We start from the raw sequence: 14,546 nt of genomic DNA, 5'->3' as shown, positions 1-14,546 counted from the left end.
CAGCATCATCAATTCTGTGGACTCGGGTCTTCACAGGACGATTGTGGGGAGATATAAAACCCAAAGAGTCCATGGGCTCACAGAGCATCCATCACAGGATGCAACCTGCTTGTGGGTTATGATAAACTCAGACATCTCCTTTGCAAAGTACACCAAGGAAGTGCTCATGCTATCCCTGGGCTAATTTGTCTGGTTTGTTGGTGTTGGGGCTCCCTGACACATGTAGAGGCATACAGACTCCACAGAAAACTGTTAAAAAAAAAACAGAGACAAAACCCTCCATTAAACCTAAACACTAGACCTAAATCCTTTGCTATCCATGAGTGTTGTTTCAGCTCCCAAGATAGGCTTATAACATGATAAGGTAGAAAACAGAGTCAAACAACATAGGGATGATTTTTGTTTTCAAAAGTTTGGGGCCCACCGTGTGCAAGAGTAAGATGAATTTATTGTGGTGAGTTACTCATTCTGTGTTTATGAGTATGTGTTTGCATCTCTAACCACAATCTAGAGGTTTTGGCCTCTGTACATCTGTTGCTGGTTTTTATCTAGTCTTACTCTATCTCTATTATGGAAACTAGTCCCCAAATACTATTATCTACCATCAGATTTTTCTGAATTGAGACTGCAGTCAAGAATTAATCATACGAAATCCGCAGAGAGAATATGGAGCCTGACATTAAGATTTCTCTCTGTACATTTACAGGTTGTTATGAATATTCTTAAGGGATGGATGTGTATAGGGCTTTATGTGTCTAGGTGGGCAATTATATCTTATCAATTGGATCAGAGGTTATTGTGTTGTGTGTTCTTTCATGTAGCGATTTAAGTTTAAGAGAGTGTGTAGTAGCTAGAGACGCTGGGCCGCCACAGAATTGGGACGTGTGTTTCTGGCAAGATATCTACCAGATATCTTGGGGCACTGTGGTGCTGGATCTAGTGAGGGTAAAAGACAGTATTCAATTTTTCATAATTTTACGACAGATGGTGAGCCAACATGCTAGGCAAGAATTCACTAGTAATCCTAAGAGTTGAGAGAAAGTTTTAATTTGTAAGTAAGAGGAGGACAGTGCTGTGTTGATTCACGTGATATCTCAAACATGGGAATTTAAACAAAGAAACAGAAACAGACCAGGCTGGCAGGCTGTAGGTGCCCTGTTGTGTGATAAGTAGTTACAGCTCAGAGAGTTAGAGATAAAAGCTGCTTTTTAAAGAAAATCTTTCAAGATATTCATATTCCTTCTAACGTGGGCTCCACGGAAAGTTTGGGTTGAAATCCTAGTTAGACAAGCTACTTGTTAATGACAGGTATTATTAAAAGGTGATTTAAGTTTGTTTTTAAGAAGAGAGTACAGAGAGTACCTGAATCATGTAGGAATTTTCACCCACGGTTCAGAACTTAGGGAGAATTAGTCACTGACTCCAAGTAGAGAATTGTGATATTTACAAGTTATTAAGGTTAAATAAAAATCTGTGGCTCCAGGTAGAGAGCTTAACAGATCAATATATTTTGGGCTAAAGTCCTGGCTTAATAAGTTGATTATTGGTATTGGAATTGATAGAAGGTGTTTAGTTTGTTTTATGAATTACCCTGCTAAAGGCCATATGGCTTGTTGATGCCAGCTAGTGAGGGTTTGTGGTTATTTTTGATATTTACCACAACAGGAAGCTCAGATTCTCTTAACGTGGGCTCCACGGGAATTTTGGGTTAATTTCCTGATATGACAGAGTACAAAAGCCTATCAGGCTCATACACTATTGTTTAGCTTGCTTCCTTTTAAAAAATTGTTTAATATTCACAATGGGTGTGACTTTGAGTTTTATGATTATATTATTACTCTGGGAGAGAGTGCAAGATCCAAACTTTTCTCATTACAGACTAAGGATCACAGTATTCTGGGGAAAAGGTTTTGTTTTTGTGTTTTTAAAAAGTGTGATTAGGCTCTGGAAACCTCACAGAGTCATACCGATCAGACTTGAGAGAGAGAGAGAGAGAGAGAGAGAGAGAGAGAGAGAGAGAGAGAGAGAGACAACCTGAAAAACTAGATTCAAGAGAATCAAACAAAAAGATATCTCGATTCTAAACTTTTGTCTTGAGAGTTGTATTTTGCAGAGTGTGCCTACTTGGATTCCTGGTCTCAAGGACTTTCAGCTGGGTCCAGGCAGGACACATCTGGCTACAACATTTTCTTCATTCTTCCTACCCCCTACCCCCAAGGATACCTCAATGCCCATGTACAGCTTGAAGAAGTTGTAGAAGAGTCATCGCCCCAATTCCCTGGACTTTTGGGAGGCTGAAAGTGGTTATTCTAAAGTTGTTTTTATGAAAAATATAGAAATGGTTGTAATTTAACAGGGAGGAATTAGCTAGATTGAGTTGTACAGTCATAATCCCATTTGGTAACTAAGCCACAATCATATATTTGCTTTGATATAGAATTTATTTGTCAAAAAAGTTTAAAAGTACAAAGTTTAGAACCAGTCCTTCTATTGATGCCATTATAAACTTCTGAGTTGATTACACATGTGAGTTATGGGCCAAATAACAAATTTATGGCTCTGAGTTTGTGAGAGTACTTTCAAGATAATATTTAAGATATAAAAACAACAGTCCAGATTACTTTATATAGATAGATGTTTTTCAAAAACATCAGAAATTCACAAAATATGAGATTTAAAGTTATTTATCTTTTGTTGAGACATATCCTAACAGTTCCCCTTTGGTGGATTTAATGAAGAAATTGAACATCTCTACCTCCAGGTGAGGCAATACTTTGTGACTAGGCAGCCACTGGGCAGAAACTGCCTGTTTCATCTGCAGACTAATACTGCCCAAAAGGGACACCTTATGCAGAATAGTTGACTGATAATTTTGCCAAGCCAGAATTATCAACTCTTCAAGATTTCTGCATTTCATGAGTCTGTCAGTTGATTTTGGGCCAGAAGACTGAAGACTTGTGCTCACACGTTGATAACAGAGGATTGTGCTTGTGGAGATTTGTCCTTTTCTTCCTCTTCTTCCTCCTCCTCTTCCTCTTTTGTGGGAGGGTCAAGCCCACAGTTGGCAGTGCCATATCTTGTCTTAGTAAAAACAGGAGCCATGACAGACATCATCCCCAATCTGAGAGGAGGTATTTTGGTAGTATTTATTTTCCTTGTAGGTGCCCTGAACACTGACCATGTTGGGTTTAGAACTGATAAAAGTGAAGTAGCATGGTTTGGCATAGGCAAGGGTGCCCAAGAAGATAGTGACGTTGGATTGTTAGCCATTGGTGAGGGTGACAGAAATAACCTGGTTTCAATATGTGCTTGACTTTGAAATTGGTTTTGGTCATTTCACATCCAGAAAAGTTTTAAAGTTAACAAATTCCTCATACCATATTCAGTCATGCAATGCTCTCGAAACTTGAGTTTGAGACCCACATTTATCTTTGGAGAAAATGATAGTGTTGTGCCAGGGAAATGTTAGTGATCCTCCAAAAAAACGGACAGGAGCTGATCTGATGCAACTCACAGCAGGGTCTTTATTCTATTTGAGCTAGCTCACCCCCCTCCAAAATGCACTGCCATTACATTGTGGTGGGGGAGCTCTGAATCTGGGCAAGGCTTTATAGTAAGCAGCAAGCAGGGAGTACACATGCAAGTATCTAATTGGAAAGCTACCATGGCCTTTAACATAGTTGGCTGGTGCTGGGAGTCATATCATAAACTTACTTTCTGTTCTCCTCTGCATTGGTGGTTGTTAAGCAGGGGGTGAGCTTGTAACTTGGGGTGCAGGTTTGTTGGGGGAATAACCTGGAGATACTGGTCTTGTTGAGGGTGTAACCTGGAAACCCTGGTCTTTTTGGAGATTAGCCTAAAGACTGGAGCTAGGCTCATGTTTTGTTGGCGGACAACCTAAACTTATGTTAGGTACCAGCCTGTTAGTTTGCCGGAGTTCAAACTTAGGTTTGGTTCTCTAAAATGGAGTCTGAACTTAGAAGATTTGGCATCTCAACAGACTGGTGGTTGCTTCTTTGACAGACAGTGAAGGAGCATAAGGCAGAGTACAGCATCAGTGGCAGACACCCATGTGCAGAGCAAGGACTCTTGGACATCTCCCAAATGTGTGCAGTGATGAAGGGCTTGTAAGTGCTTTTCATCTTTCTCCAAATTAATTTCTTCTTACTTTGAAACTTATCGTTGATTTCTGCTTTGGTTTTGATTATTTTTTCATGTCTATTGGTTCTTGTTCAGTTTGTTCTTACTTTTCTAAGCCTTTGAAATACATCATTAACATATTTAATAGCTTTCTGACATGACTATTTTCATTGCATTTGGAGGTTTACATGCATTGTATTTCCATTATTATTTAATTCAATGGATATTTTCCTTGTTAATTTCCTCACTGACTTATACTATCCAAAGGTCTGTTGTTCTGGCTCCCTTGCTGTACATATTTTCTGCAGTTTCTTTTGTTATTTATTTCAAATTTTATTCCATTGTGATCTGACAAAATAAATGGAGCGATCTCAATTTTTCTGAGTTTGTTGATATTTGCTTTGTGTCCCCTTATGTGACTTGCTTTGTGTCCCCTTATGTGATTCATTTTAGAGAAGCTTTCATTGGCTCCTAAGTAGAACATGTATTCTGAATTGTTTGGATTGAACAATCGGTTCACCTATTTTATTTAAACATCTATTAAGTTCATTTAGTCTATGATGTATTTAGGGTCAACTATTTCTATGATTAGTCTTTTGTCTAGATGACATATCTGTTGGTAAAAGTTGGGTATTGAAGTCATCAGTATTATGTTTGACTTTTGTATCTTAATGACTAATGGGGTGTGTGTGTGTGTGTGTGTGTGTGTGTGTGTGTGTGTGTGTGTGTGAATTTATACATACACATGACCTATATCAATAACCATGTTCCTTAATAAAGTTCTCCTGCTGTATTTTAATGAGAATCATGAACTAATGATTTTCCCTATAATGGCAGCTCACCTATCTCTTTTCTTTCTTTTTTCTGTGGATAGTTAACTTTGCCAAATGCTGATATTGTTACTTACTGACAGGCCTTGAAGCATGAGATTCCATGGCATTAGAAATCATGGTCTCCTAGTTCTGGTGACCTAGTTATACTATGTGTAATGCAAATAATGGAGATTAGATGAGATGATGAGGTGGAGAGTTTATAAAATTCAGCTTTCACGTCTGAGGTTTGCAGCATGATGTGTGACTTGTCCCGAGGAGGATGAAGAAATGTCTGTTGTATGTGAGGGGTCTTACACTCTCAAGTCTGGATGGTTAACTCATGAGTCATAGAGACTCAGACGGAGGGGTTAGTTACAGGAGCATGGGTCACTCAAAGGCAGATGCATCACTGCAAAGACCATCCTAGCATGTGTGGAGACTCATGACAGCTGGTTCCCTGGGGACCTCTAGATTATTTAGATATAAAGAAATTGCAAGTTCCCAAAGCATTTGAGTCACTTTTTCGATTCCCACTCCCAGGGTTATAAAAGCTATGAACAACTCTGGTTGTAAGATTAAACTACAATGATCTGGTCTCAATTTCAAAGAGTATTGCGATTGCAGTTGAACTGCAAGATCTGCACACAGTGAACCTCTGGCTGATGTTGGGAATAAAGATGGCTACTCCATTAGAGAGAATAGGATTTCATGTCTACCACCAAGGTGGAGGCAAAGATCTATGACCTTAGGTGACATCAGATCATGCAAATGCTTTTATTTCAGATTCTATTTTGTTCTGTGGAAGGTTTTTTTTTCCCCTATAAGTTCACATGGTTGGTGCTGCCTGTGCCCTGGACTGCCCACTACATGATCCTACTTGTCCTTAGGGGTTGAAGATGTGGTGCAGAATCAAAGGCACGGAATCCGGGAGCATGTGAGAATGCTGCTGCAAGCTCCTTTGGGGGTGCCCTTTATACCCTCCGTCTGTGCCCCATTGGTTCCAAGCAAGCATCTCTTCCCAGCAGCAATTCCTGATTGGCTGACATTCTCTGAGTCAGCAGTCCTTCTCTCTCAGGCAAATTCAATTGCTTACAGTTCAATAAATATTGATTGTGAATTGCAATCAAACCTGCCTCTTCAGGGTGAGCATGCTTGAGCCTGTGCTTTTAGAAAAGGTCCCAAGAAGTGAAAAAGCACTGGGATATCTGAAACTAGAAATTACAAGTCTTCAGAGACAAGTCATAGGTCTTCCGTCCATAAAAATGTTCATGGAGAAATCTATCCTGCATGGAATATTCATATTCATATTCATATTCTTGATGTTTACAGAGACAATAGATCCATGGAAACCATATTCATATGATAACCAGACAGACTAGTACATGACAGCATTGATGATTTACAGAGGTTCCACCAGTGAAGTGTGAATCCTGATTTTAGTGGAAGTGCTATGAGTGTTTCTTCACTCATGAAGTTGACTATGGGCTCATTGTATGTTGCTTTTGTTATAAAGACTTATGATTCCTGCCTTCCCAGATTCTCCAGGATCTTTATTACCATATATAATGCAATGTTGGGTTTTGTCCAAGGTATTTTCTGTATCTAATGAAATGATCACATGTCTTCTGTCTTTGATCCTATTTAAGAAGATTACATTTGTTGATTTAGATATGCTAAATCCATTTTGCATTTCTGGAAGACAGTTGATTTGGTAGTGGTAGATAATCATTTGGATGTCCTACAGAACTCAGTTTGCCAAGATTTTATTGAGAATTCTTGAGTCTATGCTGATCAGCGACATTAGCCAATAATCTGGGTTTTTTTTTTGGGGGGGGAGCTCTTTGTCTGCTTTTAGTATCAGAGTAATATTGACGTCATAAAATAATTTGAAAATGTTCCTTTGCATTTTATGGAGTGATTTAAGGAGTATTTGAATTAGTTCTGTTTATAAGAACTGATAGAATTCTGCACTAAATCTGTCTGACACTGGGCTCTTTAGTTAGGGGACTTTAAAATACCACCTCTTTATCTGTTATTGGAATTTTTAAATTCCTTCCTTCATCCTAGTTTAATATTGATGGGTCATATGAATCTAGAAACACAATTTCTTTTACATTTTCTGAATCAGTGGAATATAAAAATTTTAATATATCTCTATGATTCTCTATTTACCCAGTGTTTATTATATCTCCTTATCTATATGTAGTTTTATTAATTTGGATAATCTCTCACTTTTAAAACTTAGTTTGATTAAAAGATTTTCAATGTAGTTAATCTTTTCACATACCCGCTCTTTCTTGAAGCCTAAACAATAAGAAAGTACAAGGAGATAAAGATGCAAATGGGCAAGAAAAAGAAAAGGCTCTGTTACTTTCAAATGTTATAAATCTATATACAAAGGACTCCATCAGATGCTGACTTAGTATTCAGAGGGTCCTGGGGTAAGCCCTCTGTACTACTACAATCTTCTCACAAAATGTAGGACCAGGACAAAAAGAGCACTAAGTGTCATCAATTACTTCTTTTCTGATGAAGTCATTCTCAACTCCTTCAGATCTCTCTCTCTCTCTCTCTCTCTCTCTCTCTCTCTTTCACACACACACACACACACACACACACACACACACACACACACACACACACACGAGACAGAGAGAGAGAGAGAAATAGAAGTTTTTTGTATTTCAATAAATTTATACCATGTATGTAGCAGTAGCACTAAGTAAATTTATTGAGTTGTTTTAAAGGAACATAAAAAGTTGTTGGAAAGGATAGAGGAGGAATTGAAAGGGAAAATGTGCATAAATTTGATATATAGTTATCAAATTTAGTTATAAGCATACATGCCTTGAAATTCTCAATAAAACAATTTAATTAAAAATGTGAAGGGAAAAGCTGGAAGAAGCTGAGGAGGAGGACAACCTTCTAGGAAGTCTTGCAGTCTCAACTAACCTGGACCCCTGAGATTGCTCAGACACTGAGCCACCAACCAGGCAGCATACACCAGTGGATATGAGGTCCCCAATACATATACAGAAGAGGACTGCCAGGTCTTGACTCCGTGAAAGAAGATGCACCTAACCCTCGAGAGACTTGAGGCCTCAGGGAGTGAGGAGGTCTGGTGGGATGGGGGTGAGGGGTTGTGGGGGTGGGAACATCCTCTTGGAGATGGGGTTGGGGGAGGGGGTATGACATGTGGTACAGTCAGAGGGAGGACTGGGAGGGAGATAAAGACTGGACTGTAAAAAGTTTAAAGAATAAAAGTAAGAGAGAGAGAGAGAAAGTGAGTTTAACGCAATCATCTCTGTAATTGTTCTGCTTTCTATAACCTGAGCTAGGATATAGGAGTTCTGTATTGTACACACCTGTTCTTCAAATGGATAGGACTCCTCAGTAGCCAGGCCTTCATTGTTCTTCACATACTGGAATGCATACTGCATGAAGCCACCATTACACCCTTGGTTGTCACGATGCAGGGAGCAGTCCACTAGGTTTTGCTCACTCAGAGGGACCAGCTCACCTATTTCCCTGAACATTTGTCTTCCTAAGGAACAAGTTGTACTAAAAGCCCAACTACAGCCACAGTGACCCTAAAGAAGAAAGAAAAAGCTGTTATCTACAAAACTAATAGCACAGAGAGTTGAGAATTTATAGACTAAAATTCCTTAGAAAGCAGCGAGCTGCATCCTGCTGCATAGACAGTGAGAGCAAGTGTGACATTTCCTTCTTGAATTCCTTGTGGGTGGTGGAACTCAGGAAAGCCCCACTGTCATACCTGGTCCTTTACAGGAGTCACATAGCCTTGTTCTTTCCAATCTACAGTCTGAGGGATATCATGCAAAAGATACTTACTGAATGCTTTCAACCTCTTGAGTCCCTGGATTTGAAAGCCAGTCATCTCTTCCCTGAATTCTAAATTTGTCTGGAAAGAAGTTTTAAAAAATCATTGAGAAGCAAGAACTAATTATAAGGAACTGAAGCGAAGCATCACCTTCAAGTCACACATGCCATACTCACAAAGTCGCCAAAGGCATTCATTCTCATGGTGAAGTTGTGTGTCCCCTTAAGGTATTCCCAGTTGTGCAGTCTAATAATTTTCATATTTTTCCCACACCATTCTCCTCGTTTTTTCTTCATCCTAAGATACATACTCTCTGTGGTCTTTCTTTTTACTGTATGACCCACCCAAGTTCACTCAGTGGATCTGCTGCCACAAGTGAAGAGAGACCTTGTCCAAGGATGACTATGCTTCCAAAACCACTATCCATCCTCAGCAACAAGAGGGATGCTTGCCGGAGTGCTCATAATGAATGTCACCAGGTTAAACCTTGGGAAGAGCTTGCTTCCAGAATCTCCACTCGAACCATATGCTCTTGTGTTGGTTGGGTTTACGTTGTTTGTTTTTGTCTACTTGGTACAAGCTGGAGTCATTTGAGAAGAGGGGATCTCATTTGAGAAAATGCCCACATAAGATTGATCCATAGGTAAACCATTGGGGAATTTTCTTAATTAGTGATTGACTAGGTTGTGGAAGGGCTTAGCTCATTGTGGGCAGTATGTTCTCTGAGCAAAGTGGTCCTGAGGTATATAAGAAGACCAACTGAACAAGGCAGAAGGAACAAGCCAGAAAGCAGCTTTACTTCAGTTCCTGCCATGGCTTCCCACCATGACTTATCTTCAAGATGAACTACAACCATAAGCTCAAACAAATTTTTTCCTCCCAAGTTTCTTTTGGTAGTTATATTTATCACAGCAATAGAAGCCTAACTAAGAGAGCTCCAAAAAGCAAGGTCCATTCTCTCTGGGGTTCATCTAGAAGTTTTATGTTACCAACCGTTCTGTATGTCTTACTGTATTTTGTCTTCCATTCATGCTATTCAAAATCTAAACTGAGATCAAGTTCATGAGCAGTTGAGGCCACTCCCATACAAACAGTAGCCAGCAATAAGATAGGAGTCCTGCTTCAAAAACTAGAGAAGGGAAGAAATGAGACACTTAATTACATTGGTGCTTCAATAAACATACCATTTTTCTAGTCTAGAAATCAGGGCATCATGGTTAAATAAAATTATTTTAACTATTATTATAGGTGTTTATGAAAATGCCAAGGAAAAGGCTTAAATCAGACACAGAGAGGAATTTTTTTTTATTCATTAAAATGAAAAGCAACTGGCCAGGCCTCAGGAACTGGACTGTGTACATTGTGAACTTATCTCATCCCAGAGTGGGTGTGCCTTGTGGTAAAGAACTTTAAAGTGAAAACTGAAGACCTAAGACAAGTTGCCCCAGGTTTTATATCATTGGTACATGAAGAAAACGTCACTAGTGCAGAATATAACCTAAGTGCAAAGATTTCCCTAGGTATAAGGGCCATGAGACATCCTTTCCTTGGTCGGTATCAGCTAGAGATGGGCTATGTCTGACTCTTTCATTCAGAAGCCTTTCTGGAACAACTCATCTAGACAGTCTGGAAAGGACAATGGCTACCAGTCTTCTTGTCTACACCTGGGAATGTGACTTAAACAATTAACTCATTGTCTCAAGAAGAAAGGATCTTATACCCAAGACACTAGACTTCAGTGCCAGCAGTACAGGAGAGGCACAATAGCAGACCACTTCCAAGTTTCTAGGCTCACATTTTGCAAGACCTTCATTAAGCAGTCCAGATAATTACTAACTAGGAGCATGCCACTTGCCAAGTTTGCCCAGACCAGATAAGTCCAGAAGATTGACCTTGTGGTTATGTGCACAAAGGATTGTCCCTGTTGGTGTTGAAGTAGGTGTAGAAAGAAAACAGCAATTACTTTTTGTTCCTGGGCCCAGAATTGTACTTAAAGTGACCCTGTATAACCCTAATCCTCTGAGAGGTGTTGTTACCTTCTGAAATGCCCTACCCATAATCCCTGGTTTTCTATACCAGAACTTCTAATTACATGAGGTACATGCCCAGGGTACCCCTCCAGTGTCAATTTAAACAGCCCTTGTAGGGCTGAGGGGCTGATACAAGATGGCACCCTACATTGCAAATGAACTCCACAACTCAGGTCTTCAGGGGCCACTGGGTTGCTGTCATCTATCTAAGCTGCACAAGAACCCAAGCATTAAATCCCAAGTCTATATATAGCTCTGTGTCACAATGTCTGCCTACTTGCAATTGGCCGTGTAGGCAACTGGCCTTGATCTCCAGCCCACTGGCACATCCGCACTCACTGATGCTGAATCCCACCCAATCCCATGAGTTTTGGTGTGAGCTGTTATGACAGCATGGAGAGGGGAGCAGGTATACCTTCTAAAGAGAAGCAGAGAGATGGGTCTAGATGCGTTAGATAAGTAAAGGCAGAGTGCTAGCCAGTTAGGGCTGGAAACAAGAAGGTTCTAGCTAACCCTGTGTGGATTTTTTGTCCTAGCATGCTTTTCTTAAAGCAAGAAGTTTTAAATTAAAATAATCTAGTGTTGCCTTGTGAATAACTATACTTTAGTCCTGTGCTTTCTCTTTGATTCATAGTTAAGGTGAGAGCACATTGGAGTACAGATCCCGGGATGCATTCTATCATAGTAACATTTACAAAAATGGGCTTACAAAAACAAAACAAACATCTTATTGCAGTGATTCTCAACCTTCCTAGTCCTATGACCTGATGCTTTAAGGTATATACTTCCTTATGTTGAGTGTGACACATAGCTATAAAATTATTTTTGTTTCTAACCCATAACTGTAATTTTGCTATTCTCATGAATTATAATGTAAATATATGGCATACAAAATATTTGATGTATGGACGACCCCTGTGAACAAAGTTTTTGACCCCCAAAGGGGTCATGATCCACAGATCAATAACCAGTGTCTTATTGAGACAATTACTTGTGATTTTGATAAATTTGTTAGGTTTTAACTATTTGGATAAATAACCTTACCCAAAACAAGATTTATGTAAAAATGGCTGAGTGTTTTTTTTCATCAATATTTCTCTAGATATAGCAGAATTTACAGCCAATGCTTTTAAAGCTGTCATTCTTGGTGTGAAACTTTAAAGTTTAGGGACCTACACCAACAACAGGTAGGACCTGACCCACCATTGAGATGATAGAGCTGTTGGAAAATAAAACTAAGGATCCAGATGGGTCTTCTTGATTCATGAAGGGCAGCCCATTAGGAGTCCCAGTTGACTTTAAAACTAAATCAAGGAGTTAATCTGTAGCCACTTACATGCTTTTGAACACCCAACAGCAAATTGTAACTAAACCTATAAGACAAGTCTACCAGCTTCAGACAAATTAAATGGAGAGTCTTTCAGACACCAAAATAAGTAGATAGGGAGATAGACAGATAGATATAGATAGATAAAGCTTGTCTACAATTAAATAATTTTCCAGAATACACTCAAAGTAAGAAACAATACTCACCAACTAGAAAGATATTTCAGTTGAGGATTCACACACTCTCTTCAAAAGGGGCTTTTTCAGATTAAATACCTGTGTTCTACAGACACAGCCTTAAGCCCTTCCTGTTTCCCTAAATAGCTAATCAACTTTGTCTCTTTCAGCATTCAGAAAACTGTTCCTGCAGTATCAAACCACACGCTGGAGCTTGTTGTCTTTATTTTGCTCTTTTTCCTTCCGTCTGTGTTCAGTGTGAGAGCACAGTGAAATTAGGCCATCAAATAGAGGCCTAATTGTGGCTCAGAAGATTAAAGCTTCAACTAATAATTTAGGATATAGTTAGCTTAAGATAAAACAAATACCAGTGAGGTCACCCACACAAACATTTTTCTAGTTTAATGTCTGATCCTAAGTTCCGAAAAAGAGTGTCCAAAGATTTGGCCTGTTTGGTGCGCTCTTCCTGCATAACACGTGGCAGGAAATGGTCTGTGTCCTGGAGCTTCTATTCTGGAATGAACTTTGACTCAGATGTCCTTCTACAGAACCCGGAAAGGACTGCATCTAATAGTCCCACACTTTTCTGTCCCACGTTTGAAGCTGTTTCTCCAAACTACCACCCGATTCTAAAATACAAAGCAGAGTCACATGGGCAAGGCATTGGAAACCCAAAACACCAGTGTCTATGAGGCGTAAGAACAGGCTACTCTCACGACCAAGTTCTCAACACTCGAGTTAAGGCCACACCAGGGCGATAGCACAGGTAATTCCCCTCTGGACATGCTAGATGAGACCAGAGCATGTTTATTGATAATATATGCAATGATACCATTTGGCACAGGAACTGAAGGACATAGTACTGACGAGATACCCAGAATGTCTCCGTGGACGCGCCCAGACTTTTTCTCACTGGGTCCCGACACAGAACTGGGTCCCCGAGGGGTTCAATTATCTTTTAACCTCCTTTAACTCTTACCCTTGCTCCAATCCATCAGGGCTGTGGATGTCGGAGACATGCCATTCTGGAGGGAATCTGCCTAGGGGTCTTTCCAGTGTCTTCCTCTGGCGCGAATTTTTAATCTCCCTTCATGGGCTTAGTGGTCTCACCTGTGATGTGGACTGCTCCTCGGGCGAGCTCCACAGACCTAGGTTTTCAGAGGTCTTTGAAGTCCCAGGATGTCTTTATTACATAGTCGTCAGACACTAAATCCCTAGTTTCTGGGGGAAGCCCCAGCCCCTAATCCTCTTCTTGTGCTTCCCGGTGTTCATGAGTAGGCTGGGATTCCAGGCCCTGGAACTCTAGGCATGTACTGATCTTAGTCCATGCTGCCCTTAGGGTGAGGCTGTGGGCTTCCACAGACACTGCTAATCACCATTAGCAGGGTGGTCTTGTCAGGGGAGGTAGCAAACCAGACATAAAGTTCTGACATTATATTTATTGAATGGCTCAAGAAGAAACAGTTTTCAGGCGACTTTGTGTTGAATTTTAGCCCAACTCTTGTTTTCATATTAGAAAGAGTGGTTTTGCTTAACATGTCTTGGAGTGCACTGAGACACTATATTCTACTCCAGCATTTCAGGTTTCACCCACAGCTCAGCTGAGCTCAGGGATACTGGGCCTGGCCAGAAAACAGAATGGAGTGAAAGGATTGAATCCAAAACAACAGACCAAGAGGGATGTGAAAGTGGGAACTTGTAGCCTAAATTTCAGCATCAGCAATAACCAACTCGATCTTGTTTAAAGAAAAATAGACACTGAACTTCTGACCTATACGATGCTCTGAAAGTTTTGTTGGGATCTGGATTGTGATGGAATTGAATGCTTTAAACTGCTTTTTGCAGAATTGTCGTTTCCAGAATATAAACACTAAAAACTGGAGAGCATGAAAAGTCCCTCTGTCTTCTATATTCCTCAGTCTCTTTCTCTAGACATCTGCTCTATGTCTTTGACCTGGATTTCACTTCTTTTATTTCCCTAACAAAAGATTTGCTCTCACCGCCGCGATTCACAGTTCCTGTATTCTCCTTCCATGTGTTTAAAAAAGGTCATAGTCTCTGCTAGAGTGATCCAGTTTCTTTACTTTATCTTCAGTTCAGAAATATTTCTTTCTTTTCCTCAGCTTGTAAGGCTTTCTCTTGAATTTTCTAATTGGCTTGTTGAGGTTTTTCAATTCTATTTTCATTTCACCTACAGTTTTCTTCAATACCTCTTTTTTT

The 14,546-nt window shown here is 39.9% G+C and overlaps 1 protein-coding gene across 1 annotated transcript in view; it reads right to left on the bottom strand.

Annotated features, from left to right (window-relative positions):
* Testin (testin gene) overlaps window positions 1-14,422 on the bottom strand; it is a 35,984-nt gene extending 21,562 nt beyond the window's left edge. Inside the window, exon 1 of the mRNA XM_039095434.2 lies at window positions 8,318-14,422. The gene's annotated coding sequence lies outside the window, so the exon portion shown is untranslated. The remainder of the gene's footprint in view (window positions 1-8,317) is intronic.
* Window positions 14,423-14,546: the final 124 nt, after the last annotated feature.

This window comes from Rattus norvegicus, chromosome 17 (genome assembly GCF_036323735.1).
Source record: "Rattus norvegicus strain BN/NHsdMcwi chromosome 17, GRCr8, whole genome shotgun sequence".
Classification (NCBI taxonomy): domain Eukaryota; kingdom Metazoa; phylum Chordata; class Mammalia; order Rodentia; family Muridae; genus Rattus; species Rattus norvegicus.
The sequence above is the reverse complement of the archived record's forward strand: the minus strand, read 5'-3'. Positions and strand labels throughout refer to the sequence as shown.